The 15,404-nt window shown below is 38.9% G+C and overlaps 1 protein-coding gene across 2 annotated transcripts in view; it reads right to left on the bottom strand.

Moving 5' to 3' along the window:
- The window catches only part of LOC110832906 (uncharacterized), a 181,712-nt gene that overhangs the window by 124,679 nt on the left and 41,629 nt on the right, over window positions 1-15,404 (bottom strand). The gene's annotated exons all lie outside the window — the stretch shown is intronic.

Raw genomic sequence — 15,404 nt, 5'->3', positions numbered from 1 at the left:
TGTATTATGATCTGCATTTGACATGTTATTTTCTGTTCTAGACAAGCCGACAATAAATGTTAAGTTAAACATCAACGTGAAGATGAAGGCGACACGTTCTTTCGAAACGTTGATAACCACGTACAAGGATTTATAACTTCATAAACAAAAATACCACGTTCTTAATTGTAACTAATTTGTTTATTATCGCAACTTTCACTTGAAGATAATTTATGGAGATTAATTATGAAAAGTGAGATTACTCGTGGATCTATATTTATAAACGACGCTATTGTACCTTAGAATGAGGTACAGTAGTTATGCATTTTGAAAAATTCGTTACACGGGATGCCTGCATTAGTAAGTAGCTACGGTGCCCATAAATTTCTGTTAGACGTCAGAGAGTCAATCACTTTGAAACGGTCCCAGTTATTATATTTAACTAGACGTCACTATTATACTCATATTAAGGAGATTTTACGGTAAGATTTATCATTCCAGACGGTGATACCACTTCACATTGTCCCGTAAGATGGTCTGAAGGTATACTGACATTCGGTAAAACAAAACACTAAAAGAAAGCGCTCCAAGCAGTCGGTTTCTAGGAGAGACGGAAATGCACAACAACGATACAGGGTTCGTATAGAAGCGGTTAGTTTGATCTTCAGGTAACTAATCAACGTCATGCCTAAAGCAAATCATTTTTCGGTTCATGTCTAATGGTGGAATTTAACTAGTTCTTTAGTAACTATTTCTTGCATAAAATATAGAACCATCTACCCTCAGGAAAGATCCGGTGTGAAGCGTTGTGGTCAGATATGTAAATCAAAGAACGACCCTAGGGATGTTCGCTTTCCCAGCCTTACACTGAATTCTTTGAAATGCCAGCCGAGGGGATGTAAAGAAACGTGAACACAGGAAACCAAGTCAGTTTCAGAGTACGACTGGGATAATCAGAGAAGGACACTTGATTTGCAGGGATACTGAGTCGCATTCGGGGGATACATGCTTCGAATTTCTGTCTGGAACCAGGAAACGTATTTGCACTTTTAGTGAGGCCATTCATGCTTAAGAGAGGACATTACTTTCAAACAGGCCAGGATATTACCCTTTTCAATTTACCATAAATATGAATCATCTTTAAGATGGCTGTCTTCTGGGTTGTTGCGCCGTGTAGTCTGGTAGCAGTTTGCCGAAGTTCTAGAAGTGCTTGCTGCCTCCATCATCAGGGCGATCATCGCGATAGATAATCTATCTCAGTTTTTAGGTGTTCTACACGCATTTGCGTGAGCGAAAAACACGTCACTGGCTCGTAAATGTCTGTCGCATTTTTACTAGCAGGAAGGCAACCCGCATTGCGTAAGAATGAACATAAACGTAATTGCTGAAATATGTTACGCAACAATAATATCGATATTTTAACGCAACAGTGATGACCGAGGGCATTGTTTTAACAGTGACCTCAGTGATGAGTCGCGAATAGTTTGGAATGTCGATGTACTCCATATAGAACGTATTTTCTATCTTATTTGTGTATACATGAAGCTGTAATATTTTGTAGTCCGGATGTCGTAGTTCAGCTGTTCTTATCACAAAAATAAATTATATGTATTTTGTTAGGAGGAACTTCAGAAATTTGTACGTAATCAATATAAGAACACAACACAGAAAAATTTCGTATTTTGTGCATGAAATATTGATAATACAAATTATTTTTGGTTACTATTATATAATCATCATAATACCATCATTACACGGTGATCTTACAAATAGGTGTATCACATTCTATCCTATATGTTGCTGTCTCTTTAAAAATATAAATTTTGAAGTCAACAAAAGTAAAGTTGTTTCGAAACCCACCTCAGAATTCCGTTATCACTGCCAGTTTGTACAAGTCTGTCAACGTTGCTTCAACATAATCCCTGGATCAGGCCGTGTTGAAAGTACGCAAAAGTTCTTAACAAATTTCCGTGGAATTAAACGAACATACGTCCATATTGTCAGCCGTCAGGTCTTCAGAGGGTTGCCACCAGACAAAGCCAGTTTTTAACCTTGTTAAACTATATGAGTTCCTTAAAAAAATTTATGTTGGATTGTTGTGCTGGAGATTTCGGGTGGATCGCTTCAACAGATAATGATGACGCAGCGTGAGAGAGGGTTGAATGAATTAACATTTCACCTCTGCAATAAACTTGCAGTACCTGAATGTGACCGAACTGGGCGCGTCTTAAGACGTACGCGACAGTACGGACGTAGGAGGTAAAAGTTATAGGCAAAAGAAAACGAAAAACTTATGATTACGCGTTATAATCTCTCTCTTTCTTTTTTATAATCCCCTCTCCTGAATCGTCTGTTAGGGACACCGCGTAGTGTTGTAGGCAGATGACGACATTTCGGAGAACGCATTTCCTTCATCTTCAGGGTTAAAGTGATTTAATATGGGGATGTGGATTGGTTATACAGGTAGGGGTGTCCAGTGGGAATAAGAGAAAAATACGGAAGGTAAGAAACAGTGGCTTTAAAACGGGCAGCTTTTAAAAAATGTTCTAAACGAGGTAACTTCCATGTTGGACCTTTGTAAAGTCTGGGGGAAATCGAATGGAAATGAATGTATTCTTCTTAATTACACTTACTACTGTATTGCTTTCTCTGTATAGTATATTTCATACTGTTATAACTTACTGAACCCTTTCTCTGACAAGAAATAAAAATTAAAACACGCAATTTTATTGCGAAAGATCATGTAAGAATTATTGGTAGTCCTAATTAGAATAGAAATAAAAATACCATAAATGGCGTTAGAATTTGCTGGTTCTCTTGTTAAAAACACTACCACGTTTTGTTGCAATACCTTAAAAAAAGTATCGCAAAGTTTAAGCCTTGGTTGTTAAACCATCTACAGCAGCTATCTGTAAATATTTGCATACATTTGACTTGGACTACTCTTTTAACAAGTGTATCGACTTTTGGATACGTAGACGTCACTCAAACCAATTTCTCTTCCATTGACGTGTTAATGATTTGTTATCGAAACTTCAGTATAAGGGAGGTCGGTCAGCGTCTTGTTGCTACTCTGGCTGACAGCATGTCCGTCAGCCTCGCAGCAATTGGTTGGCGAGACGGCTGATTTTACAAAATCTGAAAGGTCGCCAGGACATACAATAAGTGAACACTTAAAATAAGCAGTATATTTGACTCCTAGTTCACGCCTTTTGATCACATGTCACGGGAGTCTGCGAGGGGCAAATCGATTTATATATCGAATCTAATAATTACATCCGACCGGCTCGTGAACATGGAGAAACAAAATGAAGGCCGATGAACCCCAGATATTCCATTTATGGGCACTGCTATTGTTACAAGGGCAACATGCAGTTTTTCTTAACATCGGGATGGGCGGTTGTAAGAGGAAACATGACAAGCGACAGACAAACCCGTCGTTCGCTGCTCTTCTCCTCAGTTTAAATTTATGGAACACGAGATGACGACTTAAAAGACCTCTCATGTCATGATCTAAACATTGTCAAACCTGTCACATCCAATACTGGTAATTTCTCTGTCAGAAGATACGTTTCGATGTAATCTTCACTGTACACATTTATTTCTCGTTTTTCTTTGATCATCGCAATTGTAAAAATAATAATTCATTTCGCATTTACGTGCAGGCTGGAGACTTTATATAGAGTTGACTTGAAGACGGTGGTGTGATTATGAACAGCGCTGAAGAATGAGGACATTATAGAAGACGCTAGTGGCATATTTTGCAACGTAACGTTCCCTCGATACCAAGGAATAGTGCGCTCTTAGGATGCGGAGGGTGGCAGTGAACATGTTCAAAATGCAGTAGGACAGCTGATAAGTGGTGGTCCTCCATCAGAATTGGGTCTTTTGAACACGGCAGTTCCTAAAAGGCTGATAATTTTTCATCAGCTGATCGAATTTTTCCTTCTTAAGGTCTATAACCCTTGGACTAAGAATTTGTTCAGAGGGGTCGAATAAAATAAAACATTTTTTTACAGTATGTCTGTTCAAACAACACGTTTCAATTTTTTTCGGATCGTAGGATCGATCGTTTATCAAAAGTGCTTCTTCTGAACTGGTGACTTTCTTTTTTACGTATAAATCCAAAGCTGCAAGTGAATATTAAAGATTATGAAATTGATATGTAAGTTTTAAGGCTTATCTTAGGGTTTTGTCTTTAAAAAAAATACGAATACCAAGCAGAATGGAGAGAGGGATAGAAATATGTTATCATATCATGAATCATATTGTTCCGAGAAATATACATTACATGAAATTTAGGAAGCCATCTCAAAATCTAAACGAGTGTCATTTGTGGTACTCTTGAGAATCACACAGAAGCCAAAAATTTGATAACTAAACCTATTGGATTGTGCTTCTGAATCAAGATAAGTCCGTCATAGGGTTCGATAGGAATTCGATCACACGGACATGTGTAAAAGTGAATTTTGTCTAAAAATGTAATACTATTAAAGTCAAATCACATGTTAAATAGTTATCTGTTGAAAACGATGAAATCTTTGGACTGAGGAGGCTACCACATACCACTTTCGTAAACAGTTATATAAATGTAGTAAGTTACACAAAACACGGTGATGCAGACAACTGATGCATGGAAATCTAGAAAATGTACTGAGACAAAACGAAGACCCGAGGCAGGATTTATGACAGGCTTCCTTTTACTAGAAAGAAAGTTAACAGAACGAGATCATAACTTAGCGTTGTTGTGGCACCCCTGCTGGTACGACATGACTGACGTCAACATGTCGGTGTCACGCTGTCACGCTACGAGAGAGTCTTATCTGAGATATGTGATGAATCGTTGAAATGTCACTCGTCGTCCAGGGCCTATTGATAAATACAATGAATGGATAGCTCACTGCACGGCAGGTCACAGTGGACAGAAATTTCTGGTTACCCGACGCTTCATTCAAGTCTGGAAACAAACGGCCGACGGATTAATCTACAGAATTTGAAGACAACTCTTTAACATGCCCCTTTTTCGTTACTTTATATTAGAATTTAACCTGCTGCAGACGTTTAGGTTTGTCGGTTATTTTCCGATGATGTATCACACACTGTCGTTACGTAACGTGGAATGGGATAAGAAATATTATAAATGGCGAAAAGGTAGTAGCAGAAACCGGCCGAGACCTCTGTCAGGGTAGCAGGTATCAACTGAGACTCAAACCGGGTACATGCTGATTTCGTTGTCTGACTGCCAACACTACTAAGTCCTGGCCAAACTGCAGTTCAAGGTCAGACTGACGTGCTGCGAGTGTGGTTCATTTGTAGTGTAACTGTGCTGAATGGGTGTGGCGTAGAGATGGGGGTCTGGTTTTACTTGCGAAGTCAGGTGAAAGTGTATTATCTTAATATGTGGGGTCGATTTAATAACGTTGTTATAGGTACTCAACAGATTATATTTTATGCTTTCCACATCACCGAAGCAGAACCAGCTCCGAAACGTTTCTCTTTTTTAAACAGATGAAAGAAAATGTCGAGGAACGTGCATTAGTTTGAAGACTCGCTCTTAAATATTGTTCAGAATGCTTCTGTTCACAAGCAAGTCTATGGAACGTACCAGGGAACATGGGTTTTTTCCCCACTCAGTTGGACTGGTCACCCCCACACCCAACGCCGACGTTTAGAACGCGTGGAGGTTTGCGTCCACTCTTTCTTTCGCACTCATGTAGTGGTGTTTATGTTTTTGAACATTTTCAGCAGGACCGAAAAGATTGGTAATTGGACCCAGATGCCGCTAATTACGATTTGAAGCTTTCACACCGAATAAACTCACCAATATACCTCGGGCGATCAGTGTTTTGTAACTTGTGGTTTTCTTCGCACCTTGACCCTGATGATGGAGACAAAGGGCCTCGAAAACGTCGGTTTTTAACTCGGCTTTGACACATCGCCTGAAAGAAATTTAGTGCAAACTGCTGTTCTCTCAGCTTCACAGTTGGGCCGTCTGCCAGGGATATCTGACATCTGTCGTCAAATAGTGCACGAGAAATTTGTATCAGTAGAGAAGTCGGCTGCAGAATAGAATAAACCAAAACCTATCCCAAACAAATGCTCTATTTAACATGTGAGTACGACAGCTTGATCTAAAAAGCGAGGATGAATATGTGACGGGAAGCAGGAGGCCTGGATTAATGAACTTATTTAACCTCCTGGTCTTGTTTTATTTGAGCTCATCCCCGGTCTTCCACTGTTCCAATTGTTCGTTATTAATTCGTGTTGTATCCAACACCGAGACCTCTCATCCATCATCCGGGCTACCAGGTCGAAAGCCTTTGATCGAAACCGCTATGACAAGCAACCAGAGCTTATAATCCGGTGGCAATGCAGAACATGATGCGAAACAAATGCTACACGACAGTGTAATAGATGAATGGTTGCTCATGGTTCATAGCTGAAGATAGCTAAAACTTTTGTCACGACATTATAAAAGTTCTAAAAGGCGGCAGGTACAACTCATTCTGGAAATAGCAGATACACTCAAGACGTGTAATATGAGTTTAGTGAACATTCCGTTCTTCTTTCTACATTTCGCTTTACTTATAGGGAGCATTATATTTTTATTCACGTGGTTATGTTTTTGAGATAAAATGCGTTTTCTGTAACAAGGAAAACCTCGTGTCAATTTTCTAGAATTGTGACGTCACCCACGTGCCAAGTTGCTTGCTTAATGTCTATATAACAAAACTTTCTTGGCTACAAGTCGCAACTTCTGTCGCCATCCGAAATACGAGAAAGGATTCCTTCAAAATTCTACAGCCACGCTACAAAATAATATAAAACTACCTACGGATGGTGTGGATACAGCGTTTGGTTAATAGTTTGGATGTTGAGTTCACTGTATCCTTAAGTAAAATCAAAACAATTCTACTCCGATATGAGCAGTACACAAACAATTTTTTTTCTGTGCGTTTTCTAACAACTCTTTTTTCTGGAACTCGCTTCAAATAGCAGGTACACAGTTCCGGGTTGAATTGCAAAACCACATTTAATCGGCTTTGTATTCCATGCTTGTTTTTAACTCGTTTGCATCTCTTAATGTTCCGCATAATTCAGATTACACTTAGTCTTGTCTTGTAAAATTTTATTTTCTGGAAGTTCTGTCGCCGTTCAACGAAATGCGTCGGCCCTGATGAAATTCGCTATTTTGTTATAAAAGGTTGTTGTAACATACTTTATTTGTTTACTCCGGTTTTAAGTGACATTTTATCAATCTCAGTTTACTAACTGGCAGTTCCCCTCATTGAAGTAGGCGGATTTTATGCTTATTTTAATGAAGGGAATAACATTCTACCATCTGTTTGTTCACATAGACAATTTGATTCTATTTATTTTGATCCTAGTCAGGACTTCGATAAAGCTACCTCCCCATATCAATTTTATTTGTGAGATCAACAAATTAAACTTTCTTCATTTTATATTATGTGTTTCCAAAGCTACTTATGAACTACGTCTTTCATCGTTTGTATCTCAGACCAAGATCGAAATGTTATGCAACGCCTAATCGAGCCCAAAAACGTGCTACAGTCCTTTAATAACTAAGAGAGCAAGTATTTCCTTTCGTTGTCCTGACTTGAATGTTTACCATGTCCGTTATGGTGTTTGGGGTTAACAAACTTACCCCAAGAAGTTACCGTGACTGGATGATTAGCTTTTTCCTTATCATTCCACACGACTCTTCGACAAAGTGACTTAAAATACGTCGTAACGTCTGTATCTTCATGCATCACGAAGTGATAGTAGCCGCCATGTCCAGAGTCTCGCTGCATGGCTGAGAGTGATAACACTGACGCTGCCTTGTTTGGCTCTTTCGTTAGGGATTTTGAGGATACCAACTTCTGTGTCCAGGAACTACCGAAACTCAGTGGTTTTCATTATTCCCAACAGATACTAAACAAATTACTCTATGTAACCTGCTACATACGACCTTTTGGAATCACGAACTGGCGACGGCAGTCGAATTTAAATGTTTTAACCACAAATGTTTACATTGCAAACTATTTGTTGTAATCTAACAAGAAGACGAGACAAGTGAACTGTTTAAATTAGCCTAAAATAGAAGATGTGGGGGAAGTGACGAAAAGAATATGGCGTACTCAAGAGTAAATATATTGAAAAAAAATTCCTCAAGCCAAAGCCATTAAATATTTCACGAAGTTCATTAACACGCTAGAAATATTTTATTTTCGGACGTTCTGTGTAGCCTGTATATGAGGAATGATATTTTTGGTTCCTTCTATAATAAGCGATATGAAACACAACTGGAAATGACACCACGGACAGCTTTATTTCAACGCCTGTCTTCGTTTAAACATATAAGTGAAGATATTAAAGAGAATTTAAATGTTTATGTTATTGCACACAGAATTTCCGAAAAAAAATAAGTGACACGGACATGTTAAAACGCTGAAAAGTATCTTGTCCATAGGAATACGGTTCACGAGGGGAAAAGACTGTAGGAAGACGTGTATAAAGTTGAGATGCGGACAGAGCAGGTCATTCGACGTACCACCGCCTTAAGCGAATGTTTCGGAACAAGCGGCCCGCCGATTTCTTTTTGTTTGGCCCGCGTACTTTGTGTGTGTGACCCTACATGATGGAAATTGTTACCTTATAAGAGAAAACAGCTTCTTTAATAACGTCATATTAAGAACTACGACGGGCCATATTAATGAACACGTGGAGGGAACCATAACAAGACCCGATTCTAAAAGATAACTGAAGTAAAAGAATTTTAAAATCTCTCATTAACTTGTGGTTTTATTAAAGAATATAATTGAGTAACAGGTTTAAGTGAAACTGTTTTGCGATAAACGGGTCTAATTTAGTATCATTTTTAATAAAATGCAATGACATTTCAGTAAGGTGTTCTCATTTAGAACATTGCGAGCTTATGAGACGATTACAAATTGTGAATATGATCCTAGATCTGCTAATAGGTTGAAGAATCCTGCTTTCTTCGATAATATGCAGATGACACTCTTAAGAACATCTTTGAGAAAAAAATATCGTTTAATTCTCGGCATGACAAAACACTCGGATCAAAGACGAAGTGAAGATGTTTGTCTTTGGGTTGTAGCTTCGTGTAATCTGGTAGAAGTTTACCAAATCTACTACGGTCCTTGCTGCCAGAAGACAGCCATTTTCGGACTCACCGCCTCAAAAACCTCAGATCCTACATAAAGAAAAAGTATTTGTGATGGAATAATAAAAATATTAGTATTACAGAACTCGTCCAGGTCTGTGGCTAGTTGTACCAGCCCACCCCCGTTTCACCTGAAGACAAAAGCAGATCTCTGCTTTTGAAACTTTGTATGTAGTTTTATAATTTTGTAATTTAGACGATGGGAGGCCCATGCTGCTTCGGACGTAGCATTTGCAGACTTGTAACTAGCATCTTGATTTAGGCACGGATCCGATATTTATAACTATGTAGAGACACCGTGCGTGTCATAATCGGCGATAAAAAGAAACGAGGAGTAATTACAGGCATTATGGTACAATTAGGTTATAAGTTTTTTAACATTTAGTTATAAAATTAAAAATGAACAGAAATAAAGAACAGTTAATAAGGTTACTTATTCTAGTAGGATCAGAACGGTGGTTCTTTTACATCGAGAAGGGTTTAAAAGATGTTAAATGCGAAGCTTTTGGGTGGGGGGGGGGGGTTCTCTGCTTGAGAACACCAAGAAATGGTAACTGTTTATGATAAGAAGCTTTCCCGGCGACCAAGTCGGGCTACCAGCCGTGTCATGTGGTAAAATGAAGAGAACACCGTTTCGGGAACCATCTTCGTCCTCGTCCTCAGGGTACTTATGTCCCCTCAGCATCCTGAGGACGAGAACAAAAACTGTTCTCGAAACGATGGTGTTTTACCGTTCAACAACCTGACACGGCTGGTATCCCTTTAAAAATTCATTATTAGTAACTTAACACACTTCGAAACTAAATATGATTTTGAATCAGTAAAGTCGATGAATCTGTTTCAGCACACCCCAAGAATTAAACATACAATACGTTATATATGGATGAAATGGGGAGTAACATTACAGTCAAGCTGTGGCAATTAGGTAACACGGTACATGTTCGCCATAAAAGGATACAATAAACAAATAAAGGGATGGAAGACTGGCAGTCCGGACTATTATCGTACAGATGGCACTGTGGGAAAAACTTGCGTGTCAACAGCGAGCGTTTGTTCAAGTCATCATCCCAATACACTGTAGCCCTTTCCAGTCGCAACAGCCCTTCTTCCCAGGCTTATGGGTTTAAGGCGACTCTACATACAGTTGCTGTCCTTTTTTATTATTTACACAGAGAACTCAACAGCTAGTACTGGATTTTGTTGTCGTCTGCAGTCCCGTGTAACAATGGATGTTACCTGTGTAGTATAGGTTGATCAGATGGTATGATAATGGCGAAATATCGATCATTCAGCATCAAGAAAATGTAACTTATTAACGTTACGACACGAAGTTCGTAATGAAGATTATTGTCTTCTGGGATTTGTTTGGTACAAATCGGTCGCTCTGATAATGGACGCAGGAAGTATCCCGAAAACGTGGGTCATTTCTACGACACTACACGGCGAAACATCCCATATAAAGACCTGCAACCAGGAGAACCTGAAATCTCACAAGAGACTGACCGTTATTAATTTATAAAGACCTTTCGCCATGTAAGCTATTGGCCTACTGTAAATGGAAAACAGAAACTTCAGTTTACTTCCATCTTGTATATTTACTATTACTAGACTTAAAACAAAGGACGGTTGGTGTAAAATGTGTGCGAGAGAACACGTGACCACGGAAAGTAACTTCTTTGTTACACTGTCAAATTGTGTTGTATACTGGTTTAATTGAACTGAGGTGTCTGGGTGTCTGAAGGCGTTCTTCTGCTTTCATGGCTCAAGATTAATAAGCTCCTTATGTAGACTTGTGCTTAATTAACATCACACTATAAAGACGTATTGAAAGTGGAGGTATAGTTTGACTCTCCTAACCTTGGTATTTAGAAAGAGGTTAATTTTACGCCGTGACTAATTTATCCCCCCCTCCGGAAAATATTCCCCGTCACCCATGGGACAGGAATAGTAAAACTGAATTTCAATTAAAAGCAAGTAAAAACCAAACCTCTAAGCAAATTTACTTCTACACATTTTATGAAGAGAAAAACGAGAGAGAGTTGCATCAACTGAACCTGTTGCTTTCGAAACTATTTTTAAATGCAAGTCTTAATTAATCAATATTTAACGCAAAGTAATTTTCACAAAGTAAAGCAAAGTAAGTAGAGCCGGGATAGCTCAGTCAGTATAGTGACTAGCTACGGGCTGGACGACTGGGGTTCGATCCCCGACGGGGCAGAGGATTTTTCCTCTAGCCTCTGCGTCCAGACCGGCTCTGGGGCCCACCCAGCCTCCTCTACAATGGGTACCGGGGACCTTTCCCGGGGGTAAAGCCGGCCGGGGCGTGATGCTGACCACTCACCCCCATCTAGTGCCGAGGTCAAGAAAGAGAGGAGCTATACCTCCACTCACCCCAAACGCCTACATGGCGTATAGTGGGACAGCTTTACTTTTTATATTAACCTTGTTATCAATTTCAGAGTGTTGTGTTTAAGGACTACGCCCACACTAGACTCGCTAATTCACTAAGTGCCAATTCTGACGTATGTCCATATCTCCATGTCCTGTTTCTTTGATATCGATTCTTGTATTATATCCGTCCGTGTCTTCCATCGATATGGGTTCAGCCCATCGCAGACGGACCCCCTAATATCAGTTCATCAAGTCACCTGAACCGCCATAATATATACAAATCAACAGCGTGTAGACTTTCCGTTTTACCCAAATTAGGCGGTTTTAGAGTAGCCTAGATTTAAAGCTGTATCTTCTTGAAAATTACGCTGTATAAAATTAAGATGTGTGGAGAACATAAGGCTCCATTCCTTAAAATATTATATGCATTTTTGTAGATACGTTAGTAAATCTTACGACTGTGTTTGAGCAAATAAGTAACTTTATGACAGACCAATGTGTACAGATTTATATTTCACAGCGAACGAATATTTGACAGTATATGACGTCAATAGCAAAAACTGATTGATCAACGCGCTGAGTCACCGACCGTCTGGAATTTCGAAAGAATATCACACTTTCCTAAAAGCACATGTTTACATTCTTTATCTAAAACATTATCTTCACTCTCATTGAGGACTTTTAAAAGTAACGAAGAAATAAAAGGGTTTAGCTGTGTTCCCCAATGTTACTGAAATATAGGACACGTTTTCTGCTTTTCGTGCATTTTAGCTTCAATCAGCTCTCTCCTATACTTAAGTCAACCTTAACTGTCGAGTCTAGACGGTAATAAGAAGCGAGGCTGAGTCTGTCAGCACGCACTGCATCGATGATGCTGGAACTTAAAAAAAAAACACGACACACGTATTCGAGATAGCATCTTGGTAAAAGGAGGAGATGTGTGTTTATGGCTGACAAAAACCATAAGCTGGAGATCGGAGATTGTACAATATCTTGTACGAGTTATCAATGCATGTACCAAGCAAGGCTGGAACAGGTGTCTAGGTATTTTGTTACTACTTTACTGGAGGTCTGTTCACTTCATTTACTTTTGTGTTGTGGCGTTTACTTGAAGTTTATTCCCATGGCGGGTTGTCAGGTGTCCTGTTCAAACAGAATGTCCGGCCACGAGTGACGATTTGTGTGATGGATGACAGTTAATCGTAGCCAGAAGTCCATATTCAAACCTCAAATGGAGTCTTGTCACACAATTACGTTATTACGCACGAACTCGGCTTATAGTATGAGATTCAAGTTTTTCTTTTCGAAAAAATAATGGCCCCAGAAAGCCCGAGATGTTCAAAAACCTTTCATTGTTATCATTTGAACCGGGCGCGAGTCCGGAACCTTGCTTAACGTGCCGATTAGCCAGTATCAGATCAACTGAGAAAGGCTGGAATCTTGTGCAGACATAAAATAATTAATATCCATGACTTCCATCGAGAATGGCGGGAAATTTATAGAAAATGGATAGTTTTCAAATTTGGTAGAAATTCCTCTTGAAAATTTGACACTTATTAAGTACACTTCTAAATAACCTCATTTGTGTTACTGTTACGTATAAGATTATAAATAAATGATTCTGATATAATGAGGTGATAATGATACCACTTATGATAATATCAGTTCGCTTACAAAGTGGAGACGTTAATCAGGAAACACATTTGCCTGAATAGTGCTATTCTATCACTCTTCAGTTAGTTGCTTAACACTATTTATAAATACACCTTGATTGTATTTAATCACTTCTATCGACATAAACAAGAGGAGGCTCATTTACATATCGATTGAGTTCATTAATTTTTTCTGTTCTCGAAATGTGTCCATTACTCAATTCAGCTACCTCTGCGAGTCCACTTTTTCTACTCGACCGCGCCCTTTTTGGGTCCTGACTGCACTGGGATGTAGGACAGAGTGACACACGAGACCAATGAATGAGTTCAAAAATAGTAGCAGTATGACAAAACACGATCTCTCCAACAGAGATTCAAATTATCACATTCCATGCCCCGGGTTTCAATCTCGTTAGCATTGTTTCGCACAAACTTGACTTCAACACTAATTGGCCGTGGAGCGTTGTTTTTCTTCCTTTAAATACAAGCTCTTGTTCTTGATTTCGCCTTCGTTAGAGCAGTGTTTTGTTTTCCGTAAGCTGCCCGCCTACGCCACGGTTGCCAACCGGCCTAAATATCAACCATTTACACGGGCGGAGTTCAGTGACAGAATATAGAATACAATGAGCATAAGAAAATTAAATGAGAATAAAAGCAGTTGTTCAGGTCAAATGGAAAAAGAGAACGAAGAGTCAATGTAACCTACACGGGGTTAAAAATCAATCATTCCATAATCAATCAGTCACTTGTCTTGTGCTGCCGCGACGGAAGGTTAGTTGCATTTGAATTGATAGAAACGAAAGTAGGGTTCACTCTGTCTGGCACCGATGAGGCACGAGTCGCGCCTTCTTGGGGTTGGCAACACTTCAGTCGCTCCAAGGCAAGACATGTCGCGGCAGTTCGATCAGTGGTTGATCTCGTTACTTGTGCTTCCGCCTAGCAAAACGATCACAAACGGTTTTTACAGCGCAAAAGCGATCTACGTCCACTGTTGTTTCGTTTCGTGGCAACAGTTTAATAAATCAAGCAATCCTTTTGCCACCTCATGGCGGGAAATAATTAAACTTTATCATAATAACTAAGATTTTTCATCATTAAATACACTTTATTTTGAGGAAAACTATGTGATAAATTGAAGAATTCGTTAGTGTTTTGAAATTCATTATTTTTATCTTTATAGTAAGCAAGTGTTGGTAGCTTGGATGGCTGGTGATCATTTGCTGTTAAGGGATTTTTGGCCTTGATATATAATATTTTTGACTGTGTGTTTACGACTTTAGCTTTCCCATCTTTCTTGGTGGGTAATTTAGTACTTTGATCATCATCAACAACTGTTACGGATCAGGCCTTACGGCCTGTTTCAGTTCAGAATTACTTCTTAAATTATTAATCAGTTCAGACATTTGGCAAGACTCCATAGACGAGTGATCATCCCCTCTCAAGCTTTGTGAATATCATTCTGCTATTAATTCGTGTGAATTCAAAGATGCTGACTGCAGTAAAATTATCTGTGTATAACCGTGTGGTAGCCTATCTGATATCAAAGAAGTGTGTAAAAGATTCTCATTGTCCGCGTGCTTAATTAAGTACCATGCTATTAGCTCGTTCAATACGTCCTCTGTCGAAATATTAGTATTTATTTTCGTTTTATAAGAGACAATAAGAACAGAACAATTTATTAATATAGAGTAGTTTTTAACACTTTTCATTTAGTTTATATTTGTTTTATCCGCTTTATTGTTCTTATTTTTAAGAATAGTCTTATTCAAACTGTTATATGTGTGTGTGTGAGAGTGTTTATATCGAATCCATTTCTCGTCTTTACTACTCAACGTTTCAAATTTTTTCAGCGTTTCCATGGGATTATCGAGAACCAGATGAAGAATTTTTATTATTTAAATATTGGAAATAGTATTTAAATTGATGTTTTCTTTCCCATAATCGTAGCCTTCATTCCCCATGCAGTTGCGTGTTGCTTCTATCAGAGAGATTAGTTAATCATTAGCTGTCACTCTCGTGCAAAAGGCGATGGTCTGACGTGCTTTAAATCTGTGAGAAAACACGCATTTCCGAAGACAAACGTCTTGTATCTCTTAATTGAAGTAAGTGTTATGGGAAGTGTTCAAATGAGGTAGCTGTAACGGAGACTGATCTCTAGTACTTAGTATCAGTCCATCATTAATTTACATCTC

The sequence above is a fragment of the Zootermopsis nevadensis genome, unplaced genomic scaffold, assembly GCF_977971745.1.
Source record: "Zootermopsis nevadensis isolate Lab colony 2312 unplaced genomic scaffold, Znev_1.0 Znev_ptg000008l, whole genome shotgun sequence".
In the NCBI taxonomy this organism is placed as follows: Eukaryota; Metazoa; Arthropoda; class Insecta; order Blattodea; family Termopsidae; genus Zootermopsis; species Zootermopsis nevadensis.
Note: the sequence above shows the minus strand (reverse complement) of the source record. Positions and strands in the feature narration are given on the sequence as shown.